The sequence below is a fragment of the Sus scrofa genome, chromosome 7 (assembly GCF_054392235.1).
Source record: "Sus scrofa isolate SSC_HxYL_T2T_F1_AM1 chromosome 7, Sscrofa_HxYL_maternal_Yorkshire_Landrace_v2.0, whole genome shotgun sequence".
NCBI lineage: Eukaryota > Metazoa > Chordata > Mammalia > Artiodactyla > Suidae > Sus > Sus scrofa.
Genome location: NC_139389.1, coordinates 10222975 through 10245364, shown reverse-complemented (window position 1 = coordinate 10245364; position 22390 = coordinate 10222975). Strand labels below are relative to the sequence as shown.

The window sequence follows — 22390 nt, the reverse complement described above, 5'->3', positions numbered from 1 at the left end:
GACTAGAAACCATGAGGTTGTGGGTTCGATCCCTGGCCTTGCTCATTGGGTTAAGGATCCAGCGTTGCCGTGAGCTGTGGTGTAGGTTGCAGATGTGGCTCGGATCCTGCGTTGCTGTGGCTCTGGTGTAGGCCGGCGGCTACAGCTCCGATTCAACCCCTAGCCTGGGAACCTCCATATGCCACGGGAGCAGCCCTAGAAAAGACAAAAAAAAAAAATTAGCAAATTGAATCCAATAAAACACAAAAATGATAGCACATCTGTTGGATTTATGACAAGAATGAAAAATTGTTTTAACATTTTTAATGTGATTACCACATTGACGAAATAAAGGAGAAACAAATTATATCATAATCTCCATATATGCAGAAAAAACATTTGATAAAAGTCAACACAGGTTTATAAAACTTTTCCTCTTGAAATTAAAAATGAGAATGAGACAAACACATGCTATCATTACTACTATTCAGAATTACAACCAAAGTCCCAGCTAGTGCAATGAGGCAATAAAAAAATAAAGTATAAAATTTGGACAACCCAAAGTGATCATGCGCACAACATCCAAATGAATCTACAGATAAACAATTAAGACTAAAAAGTGAATGTAGCAAAATTCTTGGAATCAAGGTCAATAACACAATACAATGCAATAGATTTACATAGGCAATGCAACAGACTTACATAGGCAACAAAAATTAAAAGGTGAAACTTTAAAAGATGTCATTTGCAATAACAACAAAAAGAACAGAATTTAATGAAAGATATGTAAGAATGCAACAGAGAGGACTTGTTAAAGAAAAATCTAGATAGAGAGCTATATGGGGTTCATTGATTAGAAGACTCAACAGGAGTTCCTCTTGTGGCTCAGCAGGTTAAGAACTTGAAATAGTGGCCGTGAGGATGAGTGTTCCATCCCTGACCTCATTAAGTGGGTTAAGGATCCAGCATTGCCCAAGTTGCGGAGTGGGTTGCAGATGCAGCTCAGATGTGACAATGCCATGGCTGTAACATAGGCAGATTCGACCCCTAGCCCAGGAACTTTCATATGGCACAGGTGCAGCAGTAAAATGTGTGTGTGTGTGTGTACACATAAATATACACACATATATATAAGATTCAATATTGTATACAAGTTAATTCTCCCAAATTTATCTATAAATTCAATGCAAGCCCAATCAAAATCTCAGCCAAGTTTGAGATAGGGGAGGCTGGGGGAAGCTGGTGTATTGGAATTGACAGAGTGATTCTAGAATTTTTTATGTAAATGCTAGACACCAAGAAAAAGCCAAAAGAAAAACAAAGTTGAAAGACTTACACTATCTGCTACCAGGACTACAATAATTTAATGCATGCTTTTTAGACAAATAGCCCAATAAGACATAATACAGAGAATCCAGAAACAGATGACCCGATTCATGAAAAAGGTGCCACTGCAATTCAGTGGAGAAATAATGATCTTTACAATAAATAATGCCCAGTCAACAGGATATTTACAAAGATAAAAATCATCTTGACCCCTATGCCTCACACCATACACAAAATTCAATTCCAAGAGGACTTTAATGTGAAAGTGGACTTTAATGTGGCTTACTTTGTGAAAATGCACAGAGCTGTAACCTTATGACTTGTGCACTCTTCTGTCTGCATGCTAATCTTCAATAACATTTACTTAAAAAATAATGCTTCTTTATGTCTACACATGATATATATAACACAAAACGGGTAAAAGATTTTGAAAGGTCATATACACAGCACCCACAGAGATTTTCCAGAACTCAGATCTGATCTTTTATGCTCCTGCTGAAAATATTTCTTATTAAAGTATAATTGATTTATAATGTTCTGTCAATTTCTGCTGTACAGCAAAGTGACCCAGTCATATATTTATATACATTTTCTCATATTATCTTCCATCATGCTTTATCACAAGTGATTGGATGTAGTTCCTTGTGCTATACATCGTGACCTCACTGCTTTCCATTCTAAATGTAATAGTTTGCATCTACTAACCACAAAATCCCAGTCCATTCTACTCTCTCCTCCTCCCACTTGGCATCCAAGAGTCTGAAAATATTTTAATGTCTTCCTGATCTGGCCTCCACTTCCTCAGCTACATCTCTCAACCACTCCATCATCCTTCCTCACCTCACCCCATCGCCTCCCCAACTCTACTTACTCTCCTAAAACCCCATCGGCTTTCAATATGCAAAGTTCCCTCTTTCCAGCTCTTTTGCCTACTCTCCCCACCATAACCGGTTCCATACCTGAACCCCTGCCTGGGCCATCCTTCATATAGCAGAGACATTAATTATTCCCAAATCTTGTCTGGATGCTTCTCCTATGTGCTCCCACAAGTATCACGTGTCCCTCATGTCACACCCTTGTGTAATAATCAGTCACTACTCCATCGGCTCCAGGAGGGTTTTCATTTTGGAATCATCAGTGCCTTGCATACAGTAGGTATTCAATAAGTGCTTATTGAATAAATAAAGTAATAAAGTTGGTAGAACCCTTAAATGCATTTACCTAGAAAGTGTCTCCTTTCTATAATGCAAGATGTTTCCATGGGCTGTCTGAATCTCTCTCTTCATGGGTCTCATAGTCTTCATGGGTTTTGCTTGTCTTTGCTTTTTAGGGCTGCACTTGCAGCATATGGAAGTTCCCAGGCTAGGGGTCGAATCGGAGCTGGAGCTGCCAGCCTATACCACAGCTCATGGCAACACCGGATCCTTAACCCACTAGGTGTGGCCAGGGATCAAACCCACATCCTTGTGGATTCTAGCTGGGTTCGTAACCTTCTGAGCCACAATGGGAACTCCCTTCTCTTTTTTTTTTTTTTTGTCTTTTTGCTATTTCTTTGGGCCGCTCCCGCGGCACATGGAGGTTCCCAGGCTAGGGGTCGAATCAGAGCTGCAGCCACCGGCCTACGCCAGAGCCACAACAACGCGGGATCCGAGCCGCGCCTGCAACCTACACCACAGCTCACGGCAACGCCGGATCATTAACCCACTGAGCAAGGGCAGGGACCAAACCCACAACCTCATGGTTCCTAGTCGGATTCGTTAACCACTGCGCCACGACGGGAACTCCCCTTCTCTTTTTTTTTAAAGTGGACCTTTCCTGGCAGAAAGAAAAATCTATGTTTATAGACCAACTCACCACAACCTCGAGGTTAATAATCAAACCATTCAAATTTACTGCAGACCAAAGAATAAATTATCTTAGTCCAGACATCACTTTGAATTCCAAAATGATTTATTCTCCTCCTAATTACGTGTCCTACTGTTGGAGTAAAATTTTTTAAAGATCTCAGTTTCTCCCATCATTGTCTATAGGATAGGTAAACGTTGTCTTTTATATTCCCAGCGCTTAGAACGCTGCCTGGCTCAAGGCAGCCACTCAATAAACATCTGTTGAATGAGCAGCAGTGTCTGACCTGGCCAGGAGTGTGAGGGAGGTTTCCCTAAGGAAGTAAATGACAACAGGGTTGAAATCAGGAAAATGAGCAGGGATTGCTGAGTGAAGAGGGAAGGGAAGAAGATCCACACAGAAGGAACACCCAGAGCAAAGGCCCAGGGGCAGAAGGAAACACTGCATAAATGACAGGTTAAAAGAAGATGCATGAGACTGGAGCTCAGAGACCAAAAAGATGTAGAGCTGACAAAGACGTTGGAAGAGCTCCGTTGGCTGTTTGAAGGATACAAAGGCAATTCTCACAGAATGAGATCAACACAATTGTCAGAGCTGAGCAAAAACAAGAGCTATATGTAAAAGCAAAAAACAACAACAAACAACAACAATCCACTGAAGAATTATTTCAGGGTCAAAAAACCAAATCTGGCATTAAAAAAAAGATAAAATATAGTCAATTAGTTTGTTTTTTGGTTTTTTTTTTTGTTGTTGTTGTCTTTTTTGCTATTTCTTGGGCTGCTCCCACGGCATATGGAGGTTCCCAGGCTAGGGGTCGAATCGGAGCTGTAGCCACCGGCCTATGCCAGAGCCACAGCAACACGGGATCCGAGCCGTGTCTGCAACCTACACCACAGCTCACGGCAACGCCGGATCTTTAACCCACTGAGCAAGGGCAGGGACCAAACCCGCAACCTCATGGTTCCTAGTCGGGTTCGTTAACCACTGCGCCACGACGGGAACTCCCAGTATAGTCAATTAGTAATACTTTCTTCTTTTTCTCTTTCTCTCTCTCTCTTTTTTTTTTTTTTTTTTTTTTTTTTTTGGCTTTTTAGGGCCGCCCCTGCAGCATGTGGAGGTTCCCAGGCAAGGGGTTGAATCAGAGCTATACAGCTGCCGGCCTAAGCCACAGCCACAGCAACGCCCTATCTGAGCCATGCCTGTGACCTAAGCTGCCGATCTAAACCATAGCTCACAGCAATGCCAGATCCTTAACCCACTGAGCAAGGCCAGGGATCGAACCTGTGTCCTCATCGATATTAGATTCGTTTCTGCTTCTCCAAGACGGGAACTCCTAGTAATACTTTTTTTAAGAGCACTGCTACAATATATTTTACCTAAACCCCACAATATAATCATATCTAATCTTATTTTTCTATCCTAAAAAGATGCCTTCATCTTAAGCTGCTACTTTAAAAATGTTTTATAAAACACATCAACTGATGAAAATCGATTTGTAGATTTAGTTTAATAAGAAATGCTGATTCTATTCACTGAGATATTACTGACGCTGTAGTGAGTAAGTCTGATATTTTAATGTTAAAGTATTAAGTTGTATATGTGCCATTTACTTCAGCTGGATGAAAGCACTATGTAAATGAATATATTCTCTTATAAAACCAAAAAACTTATGCGCTAAGAAAAGGATTGACACCTTCAGAACTAGAACCTAAGAAGAGTTTTAACAAAAAGAATTGTTTACCCTGCTTCCTAAAATCTGTTGGTAGGAAGAACTTCCTGCCTTATCCTAACAGATTCCTTTGCTCCCAACATTCTCCAAGCCACTGGATACTAGCCTTCTCTTCAGCAGGAGAGCTGAATCGAATGACTTCCCACTGACAAACTGGTGTCAGTCACAGGAACACACGCGTTAATCCTGGTGCATCGTAACTCTAATGAAACTGCCATCACTTACAAGGAAGCTAAATGACAAAAAAACCTTTTTTGTTTTGATGGCCAAACCCACGGCATATAGAAGTTCCCTGGCCAGGGATTGAATCCAAGCCACAGCTGCGGCAAAACCAGCTCCTTTGACCCACTGTACGGGCTGGGAACCAAACCTGCACTTCCGCAGTGACCCATGACACTGCAGTTGGATTCTTAACCCACTGCACCCTGGCAGGAACTCCAAAAACATCTTTAAATCAACACAAATCAATTCCCACTACTAGAAAAATGTGGGTACAAGACAGTCATACTATTTTTTTCCATATAAAAATGTAATTGGAGTTCTTGTCATGGTTCAGTGGTACTGAACCTGACTAGTATCCATGAGGACACGGGTTCGATCCTTGCCCTTGCTCAGTGGGTTAAGGGTCCGGTGCTGCCATGAGCTGTGGTATAGGTCACAGATGGGGCTTGGATATGGCATTGCTGTGGCTGTGATGTAGGCTGACAGCTGTGGCTCCAACTTGACCCCTAGCCTGGGAACTTCCATATGCCACAGGTGCAGCCCTAAAAAGCAAAAAAATAATAATAATAATCGCTATTATTCACTTCTATTATAAGAAACATAGTTTATAAGAAACATAGTAAATAAGCTGATCATAAATAATAATAAATACATATACTACCTCATTTAATCCTTTAACCCTCCAGACAACGCACTGTGATGGGTCCCATTAGCGCCTCCCTTTGAAGTGAGGAAGGGAACTTGCTCTAGGTCACGCGGGTCACTAAGCAGCAAAGCCAGGACTCAGACCAGATCTGCCACCAGGAAACCCATGCTCTCCACCTCCATGCAAAGTAGGCACAGTGAGCCAGCAAGGCAGACTGCACACCAATGAACAACTCTTGATTTCATGTCCATCTATTAATACCTAAGAGCTAATTTAATAATCTCCAATGTGAATGTTCACTTTTCTCAGGACACCTAAGTTCATAAATGACACTCACACTTCAAATACAACAAATAGCAGAAGCTTCTTTTTAATTCACAGGCTGGGCATGGGGATAAATTTTCTATAGTCCTGTTCACATTTCAATGATTAAGATAATTAAAAGCTTTTCAAAAGCACAACTTTCCAACCCCCTCCCAAAAAAATACATTCACTTCAGTTTGAAAAACAGATAAATCTATTAGACTTCCTTGGTTTTGCAGCCTCTAGCTCTCGTGACACCATGTTTTTTAAGTGCTTGTTATTATCATTAACATTTCAATATCTGCAAGCAAACTGCTAATTCGCTTTCACAGAGAAGTGAAGGTTAGGTGTGCTCTTAGCCCTAAATCTGCACATGCAAAATTCCAATTCACATGTTCATTAGCAAGAGCTCAAAACTTACCTTCAAGTGGTTTACATTCATTTTCACAAAGACTTGAGAAGAGAGGAGAGCCATACCATACCTCTTTTAAAAGACTTCAACGAAACAGTTAAGATATAAAGGAATCACTGAAAGCTCTCACGCAATACAAAGTTTTTGCCATGGAAATGTTCATGTCTCAGTGATTATCGATGTCTCAAGTTCTACCAAATAAGTCATTCTGATCTGTTTACTAGCACAGAGGATGGCATTTTCTGTGCTCTTCTCTGGAATCATTTAATAAGCTACGGACACAGTCACTTGACCACACCAAGCAGACAGAGGCTTGACTATGAAAATCTAAAACTCTTCCATAATAAAGTTTTCCTAAGACTGATCCCCTGTGCTGGAAACAGGCATTAGAAAAAATTGTTTTATTCAGTTAAGAAATACTTACTGAGCACTTACTACATTCCAGGTATTGTAACTGAGAATACAGTAGGGGAAAAAACAAACAAACAAACAAACAAACAAACAAAACAAACCCAGAGCCATTGCCTTTATGGGTTTTATAAGATGGAAGAAAAAGGACAAACATACATACGTTTAGTTTGTTTACATGCTGAACAACTCTTGATTTCATGTCCATCTATTAATACCTAAGAGCTAATTTAATAATCTCCAATAAGAATGTTCACTTGTCTCAGGACACCTAAGTTCATAAATGACACACACACTTCAAATACAACAAATAGCAGAAGCTTCTTTTTAATTCACAGGCTGGGCATTAGTTTGTTTACATGCTGTGCTAGGTGGTAAAAGTGATAAGGAGAAGAACAGGTTGGGGGGCCGTAGAGAGTTCAGAAGACAAAAAGATGACATTTTTATAAAGTGTTTAGATAAGGCCCCTCTGATAACACTCAGGTACAGACCTGAAAGAAACAAGGAAATCATACAAACATCTGGAGAAAGAAGAGGCCCAGCAAAAGGGTCAGCAATGGAGGCCAGAGCGGGCTTGGTATGTTCAAAGAGCAAGCCTGGAGTGCAACGAGCCTGGGGGAGGGGGTGGGGGCCAGCAGGGGCCAGAGCCAGCAGGCAGGGCTCAGAGGCCCCTGAACTGCTTCGCCATTCATGCTAAGTGAGGAGGGGATCCATAGTGGGGGGTTACTGGGCTTTCTCTTGGTGTCAGAGTCCTCTGAGCAGAGAAAGGATAGGAGCTGATTCGAAGTTCAAAGGATTATTCTCGCTGTGACCAAGGAAATAAATATACTGGCAGGTATCAAGACAGAGGCTGGGAAACCAGTTAGAAGGGACCTGCAGTAAAACAAAAGAGCAAAGGAAGTGGACTATACTACAGTGGGAGTGGTGGAGGTGGTGACAGATGATCAAATCTGGAGGCAAAGTCAACAGATTTTCTCATGGACTTGAACTAAAGTATGAGGGGGAAAAAGGGAGATGTCAAGGATGACTCCAAAGTTAAGGTCAAGGCAACTGAAAGAATGACGCCATTTACCAAACTAGAGAAAGCTGTGGGAAGGGCAGGTTGGGGCTGTATCTGTGCAGGGACTCAGGAGAGCATTCTAGGCTCCGTTGAGTTTGAGGTGCCTATTCGGACATCCAAGCCAAGGTGTCAAGCGGACACCCAAATGTGAAATGAAGGGCAGAACTTTCTTCTGAAGATATGAACTTGGGATTCACCATCAGGTAGGATGATATTAAAGCCACGAGCTAAGATGAGATACTTAGAAAAGTGGGGTAGACAGAGAAAGGAAGGACTCCAAAGACTAGCCTTGATGGCTCTGCAATGTTTGGATTGATCTGCAGAAACCATCAAAGGACAGACACTGTGCTGGAAAGCCAGCGCAATGGGCAGAGCAGCAAGAAAGAAAGGCGACCTGGGGGCCATGTGTGATGTGCTGAATCTATTAGCAAATGGTCACTCCCTTCCCTGCCCGATGGTGGATGGAGCCGGCCTCCCTGCCCTCTGAGGTCAGGCCTGCCTGCGTAAATTTCTTCAGCCAACAGGAATGTTTAATGGACAAGATGAACAAAAAGGGCTTCCATGTGTTTGTGAGGCATGACTTCACTCCTGGACTCCAATAATCTGCCATGACAAGAGCACACCTTGGTACCCCCTCAACCTAATTCCCAGAGCAAATAAATATGTGAGGAGCACATCTGAACCTAATCCACAGCCTGGAACAGGGCCACCCAACTCAACACACTCTAGATTGGCCAAAATGCGGCCAACCTAGGAGACCCATGAACGAAAAAGTAAATATGAGCTACTGAGTTTTAGGATGTTTCTTTTTGTTTTCTTTAGGGTTTTTTTTTGGGGGGGGGTTGTTTGTTTGTTTGTTTGCTTTTTAGGGCTGCACCCGCGCCATATGGAAGTTCCCAGGCTAGGGGTCAAATCAGAGCTACAACTGCCAGCCTACACCACAGTCACAGAAACACGGAATCTGAGCCACGTCTGCCACCTACACCACAGCTCACGGCAATGCTGGATGCTTAACCCACTGAGCGAGGCCAGGGATCAAACCCAAGCCTTCATCTATACTAGTCGGGTTCGTTAAACGCTGAGCCACGATGGGAACACCCAACTTTTTACTTTTTTAATACGGCTACCTAAAACTTAGAATTACGTATTGGACAGCACCGGTTTAGGGATTAAAACACCGATACTATCTGAAAAGCATGGTTTGGAGCCACCTGTTGTCATGGTGACTATAAAAGAGGGTGAAGCTGGTCTACTGAAGTCACAGGAAGAATTATCCAGGGTGTAGAAAGCCCAGGTGCACTATCTAAGCCTTAAATCTGAGATCAATAAGGAGCCATATTTTAATGAAAAAGTCAAGCAGTAACTGGAAATCACTATGGAATGGTATGACAAGGCAAGTTCACCTGAAACGGCACCTCCAGCTTCCCCGAGATAATAAACTGCTATCTAATGCATAAGTGCCTTTCCAACCTAGAGAAGGTTTAGAACTAAATACTTAAATAATGAAGAAAATCAGACAATGAATACTTTTAAGAAAGGTTTAGAAATGTGGTTTATATTAGTTTGTGCATAATTATTATCTTTTTAATGTTTGAAAGAATCTGACATAAACTGACAGATTAGCCCTGTGATTCTAGTTTAAAATGTGTGATATATTTAGACGTATGATTTATTTAGATTGAAATGCTGAGGAGGACTTGGCTATGTCTATAAAATATTAATTTGGTAAATGATGGAACAGTCGAAGGAACTTGAGCTAAGTATTTGGAAAGGCTTCACTCACTTGAGTCATACATTTGCCCACTGAGCATCTGATTCGTTTAAATAGGAAATCAAATCTATTAAATTTATATACGCAATTGAAAATATTTAAGGGTTTAAATTTAACTAAGTATACAAATGAGACTGATAGTGTAAGGAACTCAATCTGTTCAATCTGAATTAAAGTTTCATCCAAGAAAAAGTGAAAGGTGATAGCTCACCAGATTTGTAAGCAGATAATAAGTAACCTGGACTTGAAGGCTTAAAGAACACTAGATGTTTATTTCTACCTGTAAAAACATCAAATATTGGTTGTTCTGTCTGCACATGAAACTTAGTCTTAATAGCTGATAATTAAGACTTTATCGGAGTTCCTGTCGTGGCTCAGGGGAAACGAATCTGACTAGTATCTATGAGGATGTGGGTTTGATCCCTGGCCTCGCTCAGTGGGTTAAGCATTCGGCATTTCCGTGAGCTGCAATGTAGGCAGCAGACACAGCTTGGATCCTGAGTTGCTGTGGTTGTGGCACAGGACAGCAGCTGCAGCTCAGATTGTACCCCTAGCCTGGGAACTTTCATATGCCAAGGTACAGCCCTAAAAAAAACAAACAAACAAAAACTTTACAAATATTCATTTATTTAACCCTCAAAACACAGGGAAGTAAGTAATATTCTCCCCATTTTATAGGTCAAGACAATGAGGCACAATATGATGAAGTAGCTGCCCCAAGGTCAGACAGAGGGCAGCAGGGTCACCATTCAAATACAGACTGTCTGGCCTCAAAACTCATGTTCTTAACCACCAAGCTTTACTGACTCCCGGATTGCCCTTGATATTTTTTTTAAGATCCATGCTCAGAGTTCCCGTCATGGCTCAGTGGTTAACAAATCTGACTAGGAACCATGAGGCTGTGGGTTCGATCCCTGGCCTCCCTCAGTGCGTTAAGGATCTGGCCTTGCAGTGTAGGTCGCACACGTGGCTTGCATCTGGTGTTGCTGTGGCTGTGTCGTAGGCCGGCAATTACAGCTCAGATTCGACCCCTAGCCTGGGAACGTCCATATGTCGCAGGTGCAGCCCTAAAAAAACAAACGAACCAAAAAAAAAAAAAAAAAAAGAAACGAGTTATCGTGAAGATCAAAAGAGACAGTTTGTGCAGCATACTGAATGGAATATCTGGTACCAGGGAAGTGATTAATAAATGGTAGCTACTTCAGTATTTATTATTCGAAGAACCTACAGAACTATGTTGTATTACTTGCTGTTATGGACATTTGCCTCTTATTTAATCTTACTTTTCATATAGCTTAAATAAGAAAAGCCCCTTAAAATTAAAACTCTTTATCACTCTTAAGATGGTGAGAAAATGTTTATAAGGGGGTGGGGTGGGGAGATGGGAGGTAAAATACTAAAAGCATTATAAAAACAAATGTAAATGATTTTTAAAGATCCATATTTTTTGCTCATTGACTAGAATAACCAAAAGTTTATTTATAACTGCTAGTATAAAATTAAGCTAGCTAGTGTTTTATTACACTTTTTACATATAACCTTTAAGACATGACCATCAGGAATCCAAATAAATGGAAAATGAAATTGTGATATTTGATTTTTTTATTATATTTTTTATTCATTTGATATTTGACTTCTAATATTACACTTCAAATAACTAAAAGCTCAAATTAATTTATAGTGCTCTAATGATACATTTTGAAATTAGATAACTGAAGTAATACTACTGTAAGAAACTTGAATCACTTTCCCAGGGCCCTAAAATTGACTTTTTAAGGCCCTCAATAGGGCTCGGGTTCAATCCATGGCCTGGGAACTTCCACAGGCCATGGATGTGGCCACAGAAAAATTAAGCTATACACAGAGTTCTCCTGGAAGAGAATGGGTGAGAAAAGAATATTCCTTAGTTCTCAGAACAGGTCGGTTACTGAGAAAAGAATAAGTGAGCCCATGCACAGGGAATTATAGCCATTATCTTGTAATAACTTATAATGGAATATAATCTGCAAAATACTGAATGACTATGCTCTCCACCTGAAACTAACACAATATTACAAATCGGTTACACTTCGGTTCTTTTTTTCTTTTCTTTCTTTTCTTTTCTTTTTTTTTTTTTTTTGTCTTTTTGCCTTTTCTAGGGCTGCTCCCATGGCATATGGAGGTTCCCAGGCTAGGGGTTGAATCAGAGCCGTAGCCACCGGCCTATGCCAGAGCCACATCAACACCGGATCTGAGCTGCATCTGCAACCTGCACCACAGCTCACGGCAACACTGGATCCTCAACCCACTGAGCAAGGCCAGGGAGCAAACTCGCAACCTCATGGTTCCTAGTCGGATTCATTAACCACTGCGCCACGACACGGGAACTCCGTATACTTCAGTTCTTTTTAAAAAATGTGACCCTCGACTGATGACAGCCTACATAAGGTAATGCAAAATAGACACATATAAAAAATGTACTTATATGTACACAGCAAGCCTGACACAACAGAAAATACATATTCTTTTAATGTATGCATACAAATAATAAGTGAAAGAACAACTACCTTCAGAAAGTATCTTTTCTATAAATTAGTCTATTTTGGTTTCTTTGTGCAGAAAATACTGGCATACGTCATAATATGCTATGAAGAAATATTTCTTGTTTTATAACTTTAGGTTTTGTTTCTTTTTATTAAAATAAGAAAAAAGCCCAAAGGACATAACAATTAGTGCCTTTCTTTCTACACTTTATGTCAGTGAATTAAGGAGCAAATCTTGCAGCATTGCTTGACATAAAGAAGTCAGGATTCTGGGACGTTTTGCGTACCTTTAGGTTAACATGACTTAAATGATCACATCAGTTTCTTCCTTCTTAAAACAGGGATCATAATAGTACCTACTTCCTGGGTTCTTGTGGGGATGAAATACGTATTTGTGAAGTATTGACAACAGTACCTGGTCCATTAGGAAGCACACACAAGGGTCTGATTGACAGAAAAGAGATGGAACTGAATCAGACTAAACAAGGTCTGAGGAAACCATATGAAACAAGACCAAATGCCAGATAAGACCACAAAGAAACCTTTCATCATAGATTCACAGTCAAGAGTTTGAGTAAGCATCCCTCTTCAATACCGCTATGCCCGACACATCACAGAGTGATAATATTGTGTGAAGTGCCACGTCTCCCTTGAATGACTACGGTTCTGAGAGAGGGAAGCCCCGGTTCATAATGGACTGATACTCAAAGAAACAGTTTCCCATTTAAACACACGGGACAACAAACACATAGGTTTATTATAATCACCCCATTACTGTCTTGATTATTTAACAGGTCTCCCTGACCAATTAGAGTATGTAATACTCTCTTGTGGAAAATCTTTATTCTTACGCCCTAATGTGTGGTTTATAATATTCAAAGTACATGACACCACAATTCAAGGGAGTCACTTCTTAGTTAGGAGGGAAAGTGAGGGTGCAGGGCCAGAACCAGCATCTTGGCTGCAGGACTGACCAGTCTCTGAAACCATGTAAACAGCCCCTGGGTAACTACTTTAGGATTCTGGAGCACAGGTGTTGAAGAGATGGTCTGTGCCACGGTCCTTTTCCTACCGCCCCTTCATCACAAGCCCTGCAGCCTCTCAGTGTGTATTCATCTTCCTTTTCCAACACCTTTTTTTTTTTTTTTTTTTTTTGGTCTTTTTAGGGCCACACCCACAGCATACGGAGGTTCCCAGGCCAGGGGTCTAATCGGAGCTGTAGCCTCCAGTCTATCTCACAGCCACAGTACAGCCAGATCCAAGCCGCATCTGTGACCTACACCACAGCTCATGGCAACACAGGCTCCTTAACCCACTGAGTGAGGCCAGGGATCGAACCCACAACCCCATGGGTCCTAGTTGGATTCGTTTCCACTGAGCCACAACGGGAACTCCTCCAACACTTTTAAACATATTGAAGCCTCCACCTTTGGCTTTCATTTCAACAGATTATGAGGTAAAGAAGCAGAGATCTACACCCAGACAGCCTGGGGAATGGACCCTCGATCACCTAACAGGATCCCCAACTTTGCTATCCACCATACAATCTCTGTACACGTCAAAAATGCGAAATGAAGAATCATAACATGTGTTCTATTTTTTAATGCACACGTTAAGAACTACGCTTCCAACATTCTTCTGGTTGAATAACAAATTAACCAACTCCTATTTTTCAAAGCCCTGGGGATATAAAATTACTTTAAAAGCATTAAAGAATTAACCGGCAACTTTTCCCCATAAGAGAAAGAAAGCTGAAAAGTAGGCCAAAGGAGACTGTCTGGATGTCATATTAATGAGTTACACATACGAAAGAATAATCACATAGTTGGAAAACAAGTAATTCCTCCCCCATAAGAGCTCAAATGACTTTCATCAAGTGATATGGAATATACCAGAGAAAACACTTGATACTGATGTCCAAAACTACGCTGTATACTTGCTACAAAGAACTGGCACATATGGAAATCAATGGTTGACCTTGAACTACGTTTATAACACTCCAATGCTGTGCCAAATTGTATAAATTTATGTAATCTTATTATCCCCATTTTAACTGAGAGCACAAAATAATGAAACACATGCTCACAGAAGTTTTTCAACCTCCATCCACCTCTCTTAATAATCCATGGCACAACATTCTCCTTCCTATCACCACCAGCATGGGTCCCCCATGCCTTTTCTCAGCACACTGGATACGATCAATACTCACCACGCACAGCAGGTCAGGTGACAGTACCTCACATTTATAGCATGTTTCCTCGAGGTCTCCATGTTATTCTGGAGAACATTATTCTCCACAGCCACAAATCCAAACCTAAGTGTTTGGGTAATGATGAAACCATTAAAAACTAACTATCATCCTTTGCAAATGCGTTTTTACAAATGCTACAACACATTGTACGAGATGCTAAATTACCAACCAGTCATCACATTATCACCATGCGACTAGAAATTGCTAGAGAACAGTGACCCAGAAACAGCTAACAAAGGCTTCAATGGCCTTATGCTGCCTGTGCAGGCTTATCTGGTTACAAACAACTGACTGACTTTTTTTTTTCTTTTTAGGGTTGCACCCTCACACATATGGACTATTCAGCCCCAGACTAGGGGCTGAATTAGGACCTGTAGCCATCGACCTACACCACAGCTCACAGCAACCCTGGATCCTTTAACCCATCGTGCAAGGGCAGGGATCGAACCTGCATCCTCATGGCTGCTAGTCAGATTGATTTCCCCTGAGCCATGACGGGAACTCCCAACAATTGACTCTCAATGGCACAAGTACAAGGTTAATCCTAACTTAAAGGACATTTCTTGGCTCCTTTTATCTCTTTGGACACGCTTGGTAAGTCAAGTTACAGAATTCTTCAGAGAAACCAATAGCTGTGGTTATCAGTCCATGTTTTATACCATATACCAAAAATTAGGGCCAGGCTTTTTAAATTTAATTTATAAAACTAAGACCTCATAAAATTATGAGTTTAAAAAATTATCAAATAATTTTACAAAATTTAGACTTATCATTTAAGACTCTGAAGCCTAGAAATGCAGAAGACTGCTACTACTGTGAAGCAGCCAGAGTGACAACTGGTAGTTTACACCTGAGGATGCTCTGTGCTGTCCCCTACTTCCACCAGGTGGCCAATCTCAGCCACTGACATCCGGCACACTCCCATTTGCATCTCCTAAGGAGGCAATGTGGATATCATGGCTTTTTTCCTTTTTTTTGCTTTCATCATTTGGTGATGCACATACCTCAGGATGCTAGTAATATATATAAACATGCCAAATTATTGTTTCTCACTGAGCTGACAAAAGCTTCATTTCGTGCTTCAGAGTGTAAATAAACCACTAGAACAAGTCGGTGCTCACTATACATGACTGTTTACTTCTGATGTATATACTGACTTTATTTTTTGGCAGAAAGCAATACAGCTTTAAAGATGCCAAACTATAATGAATCCTGTGCCTTGTGAGAGCTAGCAGCAAAGGCAAAACATGAGTCCTTATTGTGCTGAATTAAGCCTGTCTATTCCCAGTCTTCAAACTAAGAGCCACAAATGTAACTGCTCAGGCTAGAACTCACAGTGAGGGGCCCATGTGGCTGAAAATCAGGTCCAAAATCCTTGCACTTGAATGTTGGAACTGCTAACAAAGGTCTGAAGGACCACAAAAATGTTCATTTTTTGCATATAACATGAAACTATATTGTGTCTATATAACATACTCAGGCTTCAATATTCTGTCTTTCATGCTTAAATGAGAAAGTACATATTCTTCTCTCCTGGTTATCTCCTCAAAACATATCGACTGCATTTTAATCAAAGTACCATTTATTATCATTATCAAAGAGTATTTAGCAGAGCCTTCAGTGAATCTACAGGTAAAATTCCATTTAGCAACAAACCCAACTGTGAAATAATCTGCAAATTGTTGCTCCAATTCAATTCTTTGGTTTCCAATACAATCTTCTAACGAAGTGACATTACTTAAAATTACCAGCAAATATGAACAGACTTAGAAACCTAGTAATAAGCCAGCTCTCACAACCCTATTTTTAATCCATTCTTTGTGTCTGCGACAAACTATCCTAAAAGGATGGTAAAGCTTGGGGCCACTGAGAGAGGAGGAGGGTACCCATAACTTGAGCAATTCCCCAATCAGTACTCATATGCCCTTGGCAACTGCCTCCTAACCCTCTCATCACACTCATAAACAGATGCAAATACCGCCCAGATACCTGCCCCCAGAGGTGCTTTGGACTGATGCCTTCCACAGAGAAACGCAAAGCATTTTCCAATTCCTTAAAGCACGACCAAATACCTTGCATTAACCACAGCCACGACACCGGTGCCAGGGAGCTCATTTACAAAGTACTGGTCCTATTAACGCTGGGATTGCTGGATGGGAAACAGGTGTACCTTTCCCATTTAGTGACACACACCTTCCAGAGATAAAGGCAATTATGTTCACAACCCAAATGAACTTCGGAAGCACCTCAAAATGCTCCAGTCCGTCCCGGGCTTGTAAACCTGGGTCACTTTTCAGAGACTGTCGTGAGTTCCCCTGGCGACCCTCGCATCACCCCATCCTCAAAGAGAGTCAACTAGGAAACACCAAAAGTCCAAAGGTAAATATTTTCATACCTTTTTTTGTTGGTTTCTAAAAAGCCTCGATAACAGACACACACAAAAAGGAGAGCGAGCGAGCAGGACGAGAGCGGAGGCACCCCCGCCGCGCCGCAAAGCCTCTCCCGCGAGCGCCCGGCCGCTCGGGGCAGCCCCGCGCCGCGCACGCGGTCCAGCCGAGCCGGGACGGGAGCGGCGGTCGCGCCGGGAGGAGGCTCGAGCCCGCGCCCGCCGCGAAGTTCGCCGCCCGCCGCCGCCCCCGCCGCACCCCGGGCGCCGTCCGAGGATGCGGGCGCGGCGGAGACCGTCTCCCGGCGGGGACGCGCCCCTCAGGGACTCGGGTGCAGCCGGGCCGCGGCGCCCGCTCCCCGCGGCGGGCGGCCCCCCACCCCCGGCGCCCGGCCCGAGCCCCCGGGCGGCGGGCGCGCTCGCCTTACCTGGCCCGCGGCGGTGGCTGTGGCCGTTGGCGGTGGCGTTGGGCGCGGGGCGGGGAGCCGCTCTGGCGGCGGCGGCGGCGGCGGCGGCGCCTGGGAGGGGAGGGAGGCGCCGGCGGAGGAGGAGCTCGGGCGAGGAGCGGGCGGGCGGGCAGGCGGGCGGCTTTGTTTTCGCCGCGCGGAGCCGCCGACCCTGCGTCACCATAGCAACCGCCTGGGGCCCCGGGCCCGGGGGGACCCCAGGCACCCGGCGTCCGGGACCCGTCGGGCTGCTTCCGGGACCCCCGCCCTTCTCCTCAGCAGCGTGGCTGCTCCGAGGGGACGAGGACCACCCCCGGGCCGCCAGCACCACAAACACACCCCCTCTCGGGCTCCTTCGCCAAAGCGTTCGTCTCACCCCAGCAAGAGGGGAATGGGGGCGAGAGGAGCCAGCCCGGGGCCAAATCCTATTTCCATCCTAGTAGGCACCCCCATTTGGCTTCCCACACTGGACGTTCCAAAGCCCCCCACACCACGCCTTTCTTCTATGGAGCTGCACCCACAAAATGGAAATTCACTGACGAGAGGAGAAAGCAGTGCAAACTGATAAGTGTGGAGCAACTGGTCCCGGGTGCTCCTGTTGCCACTGCCGCAGCGGGCTTGGAGCTGCCAAGCGGAGCCCTGCGTCCTCCTCTCCTCCTCTCCCCCCCCCCCCCCCCCCCCCCCGCTTTTACCAAGCTTCTCCTCGGCGGGTCTGGGCTCGCTCTACCCAGTAGGAAAGAGGGGGGAGGGGGCTTTCTTGTTTACTATAGGCACAGGATGCACTTGTAACCTCACACGCTAAAATACAACTTTCAGGCTGCATTGTGAATCTCTGCTGCTCCCACTGCCTAACTACTGGCTGTGACTGCTAAGCATCTACCGCGAGCGCTGCCTTATTCTGTGCCAAGCCCCAAGCCCCGACCAGGCACTGCAGGCCAAGGTGCTCCGGAGAAGACAAGGGTGAGGCTAAGCTTAGCACATGCCAGGCATCCTCTCCTATGGAAATTCTTGGAGATGGAGGGAAAAGTACTAGCACACCCACAGTAAGGCTTCCTCTGAAGGACAGAGCTGGAGGACAGCTACCACCGGGTGAGTCATCAGCCATACTGTTTTCTTGAAAGATCACTTACTGATCCCAAAACCTAGAGCGTCTCCATTTCACCCCAGGGAATGGCATTTATCTTCTGGCACTTGTGAATCACCAAAGGAATGGCAATAACAAATAATAAAACCTCACCATAGCTGAGGTGTTCTGGGTTTGCTACCTATGAGAAGTCATAAAGCAGAACAAATGTTATTACTAACTGAAGCCACACATTAATTAATGAAAATAGAGGAGTCATTTGATGGTGGAGAATAGAAACAGCTTGTTCCTCAGAAAGGTTGGCCAGTTTCCTGTACTGAGAACATTGGTACTTCCAGATGAAGTCAAGAGACAAGGTCTTCCCCACAGTCTGTTAAGTGGTTGGATGGTATTTGTCAAAATTTTAAATGTACATACCTTCCACACAGCTATCGCAATTCTCAGAAATTTGTCATGCAGAAATATAGAGGGTAATGACAGATGTACAAGGATATACATTGAAGCAATTATGTAATAGCAAAAATGGGAAACAACTTGTCCGTCAGTCGTGATGTGATTAAATTTGGCACACTCGTGCCATATAATACTATGCAGCCATTAAAAAGAGCAAACTATATAAAATACATAGAAAGGTAATGATTTCTTATTGAATAAAAAGAAAGGCCTCAGAACCACATTAGTAGAGTGATTCATTTTCTGTACAAAAAAAATTCTAGGCAGAAATATAGACATAGGCACATAGACAAAGGTCTGGAAAAATTAACACCTAATTGTTAATAGCGGTTATCCACAGAGAACAAATTTGTGGTTGCGAAGGGGGAGAGGTTGAGGGAGGAATGGAGTGGGAAGTTGAGGTTAGCAAATGCTAGCTATAATACATGGTGGGGATAATCAACCAGATCCTACCATATAGCATAGAGAACTATATTCAATGTCCTATGATAATAGAAAATAATATTAAAAAGTGTATATATATGTATAGATCTATCTATAGATAAGTGAATTATTTTGCTATTCAGCAGAAATTAATACATCATTGTAAATCATCAGTGCTTCATGGGAGTTTCCTGGTGGCTTAGTAGGTTAAGAACCTGGAGTTGTCATTGCTATGGCTCTGGCTACTGCTATGGCTTGGGTTAGATTGTTGGCCAGGGAACTTCTACAAGCCATGGGCACAGCCAAAAAACAAAGAACAATACTTCAATTTAAAAAAAGATTTAGAAATGGTGGTTTTCACTAAAACTAAAGCATTAAGAATTGAAGAGTTATATACAATTCAGTTTTGATGGGTTGGTTTGATGTTTTTTTCCAGTGAGTATATATTAAGGATTTCTCAGTGAGGAATAAGAAAGATCCTTAATAAATGTTTGTTGACTCATACGTCAATTTGTGGTTGAAAACTGAATATAGAACAGGGAAGAGCTATTGAGTTGGCCAGCCCCCAAATGCTGAAGACTTGGAAAAGTCCACTGAACCGACACTTAGTGAATTCCTTCATGACCTGACTTTGCCTTATTCTGTGAGGTATTGTCATAGACATGTGCTTTTCCTAAGGAGATTTAGTTTTATCTTAAGGTCTACTCTATTCTAGCTCTTATGCAAAAATCTAGGATTGTAAGGAACCATCCTTCTAAAATTTGTCACCTTATCTGCCAGGGTATATCACTGGAACAGGTTAGGTGGCAGCCATTCACTTAACAATTAGTTAAGTTAGAAATGGAGGTAGTAGAGGTGAGAAATTACTGTATGGATGCTCAACCGGCCTTTCTTTTCCTCGCTGTTTTTGGAAATACGTAAGATAATGAATTTACTTTCCTTGCAAGACCTTCTAGAGATGCGTCATCCAGTTCAGCTGACACTAGCCCCACATGGCTATTTAGCACTTGAAATGTGGCCAGTGCATGGAGTTCCCATCTTGGCACAGAGGAAACAAATCCAACTAGGAACCATGAGTTTGCGTGTTCGATCCCTGGCCTCGCTCAGTGGGTTAAGGATCCGGCGGCGGCTTTGCCGTGAGCTGTGGTGTAGGCTACAGACGCGGCTCGGATCTTGTGTTGCTGTGGCTCTGGTGTGGGCTAAAAGCAACAGCTCTGATTCGACCCTAGCCTGAGAACCTCCATATGCCGCGGATGCGGCGGTAAAAAGACAAAAGACAAATAAATACGTAAATAATACATTTTTTTTAAAAAAGTATATTTTGGGGTTTTTTTTGCCATTTCTTGGGCCGCTTTCACAGCATATGGAGGTTCCCAGGCTAAGGGTCCAATCGGAGCTGTAGATACCATCCTACACTAGAATCATAGCAACATGAGATCCAAGCCGTGTCTGCAACCTACACCAGAGCTCACGGCAACACTGGATCCTTAACCTGCTGAGCAAGGCCAGGGATTGAACCCGCAACCTCATGGTTTCTAGTCAGATTTGTTAACCACTGTGCCACGACGGGAACTCCAAAGAAACTATTTTAAAAAAAAGAAAGAAAGAAAGAAAAAGAAATGTGGCCAGTCCAAACAAACATATTCAATTAAGTGCAAAATACACACTCAATTTCAAAGACTTTTGAAAGCAATAGCCCTCCGAAAGTATAATATTGCATCAATAATCCTTGTATTGGTCACATGATGAAATAAATTTAATATATTGGGTTAAATGAAATGTATTAATAAAATTATTCATTTCTTTTCACCTTAACATGCTTACTAGAAAATGTAAAATTACATACATGGCATATTGGACAGCTACGTTTTAAAACTAGTGTTTAGGCTAAAAATCTTCAAGAAATCCAAAGTTAACTTTTAGTTCAAACAGGCTATAATTACCTCATTAATGTTTCCCAATTCATACATGTGCCATAATATAGCAATTTGTGTTAGATATTTTCAACTTATTAGAAAATTGTTATATACAAATAGTAGCTCATTTGCTTATATTTTAGAAAAATTTTACCACATATGTTAAAGTTAGATTACCTGGGCCTGAATCCTAGCTCTACTATTTACCAGCCACATGACTCAAGCAAGCAGTTTAATACATCTGGTCCTCGGTTTCCACATCTGGTAAATGAGCATTATAATGAACTTACCTCATTGAGTTGGTGATAAGAATAAGATAAATGAATTATGAAAAATTCTGATTACGATGCCTGACCATATACAGTGCTGAATAAAAGAATACACTTTTATTACACTTTGTCAGATCGGTCACTTATTCTATTAACCTTCCATTCAAGTTAGTCCATATTTATAACATACATTTCATCTTCCTTTAAGTAAGCTGACTGACACTGTGACCGAGCCATCAAAATTTAATTCTTCTCACCCTTGAGCTGGTTATATAATTATCATCCCCATCTGGGAGTTCCCTGGTGGCCTAGCAGTTAAGGATCCAGCATGGTCACTGCTGTGGTTCGGGTTTGATCCCTGGCCCAGGAACTTCTACATGCCTCAGGTGCAGCCAAAAAGAAAATTACTATCAAAGAGGTATTCTGATCCATTTTAAAATAGCAAAATAAATGGGAGTGTTCAATTACCACATCAGCATTCATAATAATTTCACTTTGATAAATAAGATTTCCAGGTTTAACAAAATGCAACAAATATCCTCAAGTGGTTTATATTCTGTATGTTATTGTCAGAGCCCTAATATGTAAAATAAGTAAGATATCCTTACGGAAGCATTTGTATAAAATTTTTCCTATTTCATAATTTGGAATTTGCCTTCCCCAATCCTTATTTCTTTCTCAATTATATGTCATAGTAATAACTAATATGTATTGCACACAGTGCCCAAGTTCACACAATTGTTTTGTAACCAAATTACCAGATTCTTAAGCACGACACACTAAGAAATATCTTTAAATTATCTGAGAGCTTGAGCTCAAATACGTTTTGTCCCATTAAGCCATGAATTTGGGAATAAGCAAAGAAAAAACAAACTTCAATATTCTCTCATTACAAGATCTTCTTTGACCCTGCTTTCTAGTCACGTTCTGACATTGTTT

The 22390-nt window shown here is 42.2% G+C and overlaps 1 protein-coding gene and 1 long non-coding RNA gene across 4 annotated transcripts in view; one reads left to right on the top strand and one right to left on the bottom strand.

Moving 5' to 3' along the window:
• RNF182 (ring finger protein 182) overlaps nucleotides 1–17379 on the bottom strand; it is a 56040-nt gene extending 38661 nt beyond the window's left edge. Inside the window, exons 1-2 of one of the 3 annotated variants that reach the window (XM_084967407.1) lie at nucleotides 16870–17029; nucleotides 14433–14537 (exon numbers count right to left, since the gene is read on the bottom strand). The gene's annotated coding sequence lies outside the window, so the exon portion shown is untranslated. The other 2 variants (XM_005665584.3, XM_084967406.1) reach the window with 2 other exon arrangements.
• On the top strand, nucleotides 16681–21566 carry LOC106504323 (uncharacterized). Its single transcript, XR_001297706.3, has 2 exons — nucleotides 16681–16853; nucleotides 18123–21566. It is a non-coding gene; the product is annotated as an uncharacterized LOC106504323 (long non-coding RNA).
• The last annotated feature ends 824 nt before the right edge of the window (nucleotides 21567–22390 follow it).